Source organism: Jaculus jaculus, chromosome 1 (assembly GCF_020740685.1).
Source record: "Jaculus jaculus isolate mJacJac1 chromosome 1, mJacJac1.mat.Y.cur, whole genome shotgun sequence".
Taxonomy (NCBI): domain Eukaryota; kingdom Metazoa; phylum Chordata; class Mammalia; order Rodentia; family Dipodidae; genus Jaculus; species Jaculus jaculus.
In genome coordinates this window covers 255,734,001-255,740,086 of record NC_059102.1, presented here as the reverse complement: position 1 = coordinate 255,740,086, position 6,086 = coordinate 255,734,001, and the positions used below count along the sequence as shown (strand labels likewise).

Sequence of the window (6,086 nt, the reverse complement as noted above, 5' to 3'; positions counted from 1 at the left end):
CTAGTGGGCATGTGTAACCTTGTTCCTGCCTCAGCTTTGTATGTCTGACTTACATGGGATCTGGAGAGTAGAACATGGGTCCTTAGGCTTTGCAGGCAAGTGTCTTAACCACTAAGCCATCTCTCCAGCCCTGGAAAAATTGTTTTGCATATTATAAGATCTCATTATTGGAATTGTAACCAAAATATAATACCATTCAGTACAATATCTAACTGCTTATTTATCTAGAAAACACTAAGCATATCTTTGGGGATTAAGTATAGGTATAAAATATATTTCTGGCAGAACTGGAATACTTAGTTGAGATTCTCACATATATTCTCCAATTTTACTTTCCTTTTAGAATCAAAGCTCTAATTTTATCTCTTATATTTTGTGCTTGTTTATAGTGGTTGTTAAGTAGTTTTAATGTATGTCCCCAATAGAATCAGTTGTTCTATTAAAAACTTTATAACTTAGATTTCCAGCAACCTAGTTGGAAATAGTGTCATTAGGGGCATATCCTAGAGTCCTGCCCAAAGGTGTGTTTTGGGGACAGATCTGAATTTTAGCCCAAGATATGCAGAGTTCTTGAGCTCTGCCTGGGGCACTGATACTTGATGTTTGGAGGTTTCTTTCTGCTTGGATCTGTAAAAGGGAGCTTGCTTCTTCTGCCATCAAGGAAACTTCTGCTTGATCTGTAAGCCTGAACAAAATACCTTTATCCCATAAACTGTTCTACTGGGAAGTTCATTCCAGCAATGTGGAGCTGGCCACAACAGTTATTAACTTGAAAGGACCCAGAATCACCAGTGAAGGATTGTATAGATTAGCTGAGCCTCTAGGCATGCCTGTGAGGAATCAGCCTTATTAGGTTAACTGAAGTGGGAAGCCATTCCTTAACTGTGAGCAGCACCATTTCATGGGCTGAGGTCCTGAACTGCAATAAAAGGAAAAAAATTAGCTGAGCACCAGTATCTGTGTCTGTTTCTTGATTATAGACGGATTGTTATGAGCAGCTTCTTCTAGTTCTTGTTGCCATGTGATAGACCTTAACCTTGAAGAGTAAGTCAAAATAAACTCCTCTTTCCTTAAACTGATGTTTATTTGGTATTTTGTCCTGAAAACATAACGAAAACAGAAATTTGTACCAATTAGTGTCAATTGGGTCATTCGGGAATGTGAAAGAGTTTGTAACTTTGGGCAAGAAAAGCCCTTGAATATCATAAGCAGAGATGTCTGGGTCATTCTGGTGGGAGCTGGGAGACAATACCGAGTGAAATGTGGGCAGTGGAAAGTTGACTCATGAGAATTCAGAGGGGAGCAAGGCCTCTATCAAGAACTAACTAGAGGCAGTTCATACAGCATGCTGTCACCAAAAGTGGCTGCATTCATCTTATATCCTGAGAACTTGAAGGACACAGAACTCAAACATAATGGACTGAATATAAATAATATTTTATTTCATAGATAAAACTACAGAGATATCAAAATGAGTCAAGTTCTACATTTAGTAAATGGAAATTTTAGTTTCCACTTCTGAATTCAAGTTTTTTTCAAATAGTATTATTTTAGAGATTAGTTTGACAGAATTAATTATGATCATAGAGTTATACTGATTATTTCCTCTTTCTGCCACACTCCTATTCTGATGAATTGTGAGCAAGCAGGTGGGAGCAATACAATATGAGTGATAATGTCTATTAGAGTAGAGAATGTGAAATAACTATGAATAGATTTTATGGAGTTACCAGTGTTCCTTTAAACCCAATATGCAACCTCATGGCTTCCTTGTTTTCTAATCTATCAGAAAATTGAAGGCTCTAAAGTAAACAGGATCATATGCAACTAATAAGGGTAGAACATTTAGTTCATGCATTCATTCTCCCAGAAATATAATGTGTTCTTATAAATACTGAATGAAAAGAACAATGACAGAGAAGGGAGAAGAAATCACTTCTATTTCACACCTAAAACATGGCAGCAGGGCTGGAGAGATGGCTTAGCGGTTAAGCGCTTGCCTGTGAAGCCTAAGGACCCCGGTTCGAGGCTTGGTTCTCCAGGTCCCACGTTAGCCAGATGCACAAGGGGGCGCACACGTCTGGAGTTCGTTTGCAGAGGCTGGAAGCCCTGGTGTGCCCATTCTCTCTCTCTCCCTCTATCTGTCTTTCTCTCTGTGTCTGTCGCTCTCAAATAAATTAATTAATTAATTAATTAAGAAAAAAAAATAACATGGCAGCAAAAGGAAGGTGGTAAACAGGTTGGAGTCCCTGAGTTCTAATTTGCCTTTCCTGTCACTGACACCTTGACCAATGTACTGCAACTTTTAGTATTCACACTATACCTATCTAAATGTCTCAATATAAGAATAAAACAAAAAGCAAAAAACACTTGTTCACTAAAGAGTTATTGAGCATCTGATCTGTCTTAAACAATATTCTAGGTATTACAAATGAAGCAGAAAGAAATAGTGGACTCTGGGATCTCCTTTTGTTAAAGGAGACAGTCTACAATATTGTGAAATTATCTTTCAGATTGTGATAACTTCTATGAGGTGTTCTAGTCCTTAGGATGAAGTCTCTGAGATGACAGCATTGCAGCATGTTCCCAGTCCAAAAGTGTCCACCAGATACTGTTTTTTTGGGTTTTTTTTTAATATATATAGTAGACAATGGATAACCTGAACATAAAGGGAAATGAAATTTATGCAAAATCCAAGCACAAATGTTCTGCATGTTTTAACCACATGTTCTGAACTTTATTCACAGCACCTGACAATCTTTCTTCGGGATGTAATATACAGAGAGGACCTTTACCTCCACCCTGAGAGACAAAGATCAGCACAAGTACCTTGAGTATCTTCTGTTTAAAGGACCTCTGGCCATGCTCTGTTGTAAGTCATCTACAAGATCTTATGAACAGAATCAGGAATCAGTTTGTAAATGTGGTAGGTTCTTAGAACACATTTTTTGAAAAGACATGACATTGTCCAAAATACCAGGTTTCCATACAACTTATTTATATCCTCTTAGATGTTGATTAGCCCTCTCTCCACCTTCCTTTACTCACCCGCCATGAGCTTCCAGTAGAGCCTCCTCTATCAGTCACCATTCCCATCTGCAGGCATAGCTAGAATTTAAAAAGCCTGCTGACTTTCAGGTAAGATGGTGGCATAGGAGCCATGCAAATCAGCCTAGGGAAAGATTTAAGCAAAACATCAGCAAAATACACTCTTCTTCTGAAAAGTCAAGGGGTATAGGTTATTCTTACACACACAGCAGAGGAGAAGTTGGAGAGACCAAGATCCACCAGAAAGGAGAAAAACAGCCCCAGCCACAGGATCTGTGCACCCACCGGGCACCACCCTGCCAGAAGCGCTAAGCAGCAGCAGCAGAAACCAATCAAGGGAATTTCTCAATTTCATCAGCCTCCATGCAAAATTAAGATAAAAGAAGTAAAGATAGCTGAGATCAACAAAAGAGCTACTGAAAGGGATACAGGTGGAAATGCATGGGCAACTGCCGAAGTCTGAACTCTCCTGTCCCCCGTCATCAGAACTGGTAACCTCCAGCATACAACCCCAGTGGCAGTGCACCCAGCACAGATGATCAGAACTCCAGCTCTCCAGCACAACATAGAGGGATCAAGGTGGACACTCCACATTGGTGAGATTGGAGGCCACCCCAAAAGGTAAGGAGTCAGACTGACCAAAAAAAAAAAAAAATAGTACATACCCGCAGATGGAGGAGCTAATCTCTCTTTCCTTGTCAGAGCAGGTTATATACACTATATATTTTTTGGTTGGATTTAACATTTTCAAATAAACTGTAATTGGGGGTTGAATATTATTGCCTTTGATGCATTCATATTTATAGGGCCCCTGTCTTTTGCTTCTGTCATTATTGGGGCCTGGGTCTGATCCAGATCCAGGTTGACCTGGAATCCAATTCAGAACAGAAATCTCTACCTCCCAGTTGACAAAATTAAGGATGTAGAAACACACACACCCTTCAGAAATTTGGCATTATAAGACTATCTGTTTGTTTTAATCCCCACAATTCCATACATTGTGCTGGTTTTATTGACTGTGTATGTTGCTCAGTTGAAGTTTAGAATTTGCCAGTAAATTGTTCCACCCAGTCCACTAGAATACTTGTTTAGCAAGCAAACTCAACACCTAGGATTACTTCTGAGGCTGGATTGGGGGACAAAAGCTATGCCTGGCACCTTGATCTCATATCCTGAGGGTATATATAGGTGGATTGCTGCCTCTGGAAACAATAGAGTTAAGTAGAAAACCCAAGCATCAAATCAATTTAGGAAGCAAAAGTTGCAACATTATAATACAAGAAACGTAAAGAATCAAGACAATACAGCCCCAACAAAAATTATAAATCTATCAAAAACAATCACCAATGAGAGTGTTTTAGATGAAATGCATGACAAAGATTCCAAGAAATTGATGGTATCTATGCTCAAAGAAATCAGAGAAGAAATGAGGGGTATCAAAGAAGAAAACAAGGAAATTAAAGAAGAAAACAAACTTCTGAAAGAGAACAAAGGAAACCAGCTCAATAAAATAAGGTCATTACAAGACATGAGTGAGGAAATAGAAAACTGAGGAAAAACCAGGCTGAAATCCTAGCTCTAAAGAACACATTCAGTGAAATTAAAAAAAAAAAAAAAGGAAATGCTCAACAGTAGAATGGAAAAAGGAGAGAACAGAATATCTAAACTAGAAGATCAGATAGCAGACCTAATACAGTCCAAGCAAGAGAAAGACAAACTAATAGCAAGGTATGAATGAAATTTCAAGATATCTGGGATACTATGAAAAGAACAAACATAAGAATTCAGGGCATAATAGCAGGAGAAGAATTTCAATCCACAAGCTTAGTAGGTTTTTTTCAACAAAATCATAGAAGAAATTTTTTTCCCAAATTAGAAAAGAAATTCCAATGCCAATACAAGAAGCTTTTAGAACATAAAACAGACCAATCCTGGAAAGAACCTCTCCTCGCCATGTTATAATTAAACTACTAAACACACAAGCCAAACAAAATATATTGAAAGCATTTAGAGAGAAAAAGCAAATCACCTACAAAGACTAGTCTATCAGAATTACTGCAGATTACTCAACACACATTTTAAAAGACAGAAGGGCTTGGAATGATGTATTCAAAGTTCTGAAAGATAACAACTGTCAACAAGATTACTTTATCCTGCCAAGCTATCTATCCAAATTGATGGAGACATAAGGACATACCACAACAAAAACAGACTAAAGGAATTTATGACAACTAAACCAGCTCTACAGAAAATACTTGAAGGAATTCTTAATGATTAAGAAAATGCAAAACACTCACAGGAGAAAAGAGAGAAAAATCAATCACACTCAAATAATAATCAAAAGAAATGACTAAAGAGAAAACAGAAAACCCTATAAAATAAGAAGAATGGCAAGAATAAATGCATACCTTTCAGTAATAACTGTTAATATCAATGGCTTCAATGCACTAACCAAAAGACACAGGCTTGCAGACTGGATTAAAAAGCAGGATGCTGCCATTTGTTGCCTCCAGAAAACTCTCTCAATAAAAGATAGACCCTGTATTAGGGTAAAAAGATGGAAAATGGTATTTCAAGCAAATGCATCTAGGAAACAAGCAGGTGTTGTTATCCTAATATCTGAAAGGATAGACTTCAAACCAAAATTACTGAGGAAAGATAAAGAAGGTCATTTTAGTGCTCGCTTCGGCAGCACATATGCTAAAATTGGAACGATACAGAGAAGATTAGCATGGCCCCTGCTCAAGGATGACACGCAAATTCGTGAAGTGTTCCATATTTTTTTTAAAAAAAAGAAAAAAAAAAAAGAAGGTCATTTTATACTGATTAAAGGAACACTCCATGGGCACTGACCTGTGACCCCCACTACCAGTTTGGGCCTATCATCCACAATGAGCTTTTGATCAGAGAAACCTACAAGGCTTCCCAAAACAATGACAGACTTCTGTCAGAGTACTTGATGACACACCAAAGGTCCATGGTAAGACCCTATTGCTGAAGACACCATATGCAGCTGACATGTAAAATGGAAGGCATGG

General features: G+C 38.0%; 1 non-coding gene across 1 annotated transcript; it reads left to right on the top strand.

The window, feature by feature from the left end:
- The first annotated feature begins 5,724 nt into the window (after window positions 1–5,724).
- Window positions 5,725–5,831, top strand: LOC123458091. Its single transcript, XR_006635390.1, has one exon. It is a non-coding gene; the product is annotated as a U6 spliceosomal RNA (small nuclear RNA).
- Window positions 5,832–6,086: the final 255 nt, after the last annotated feature.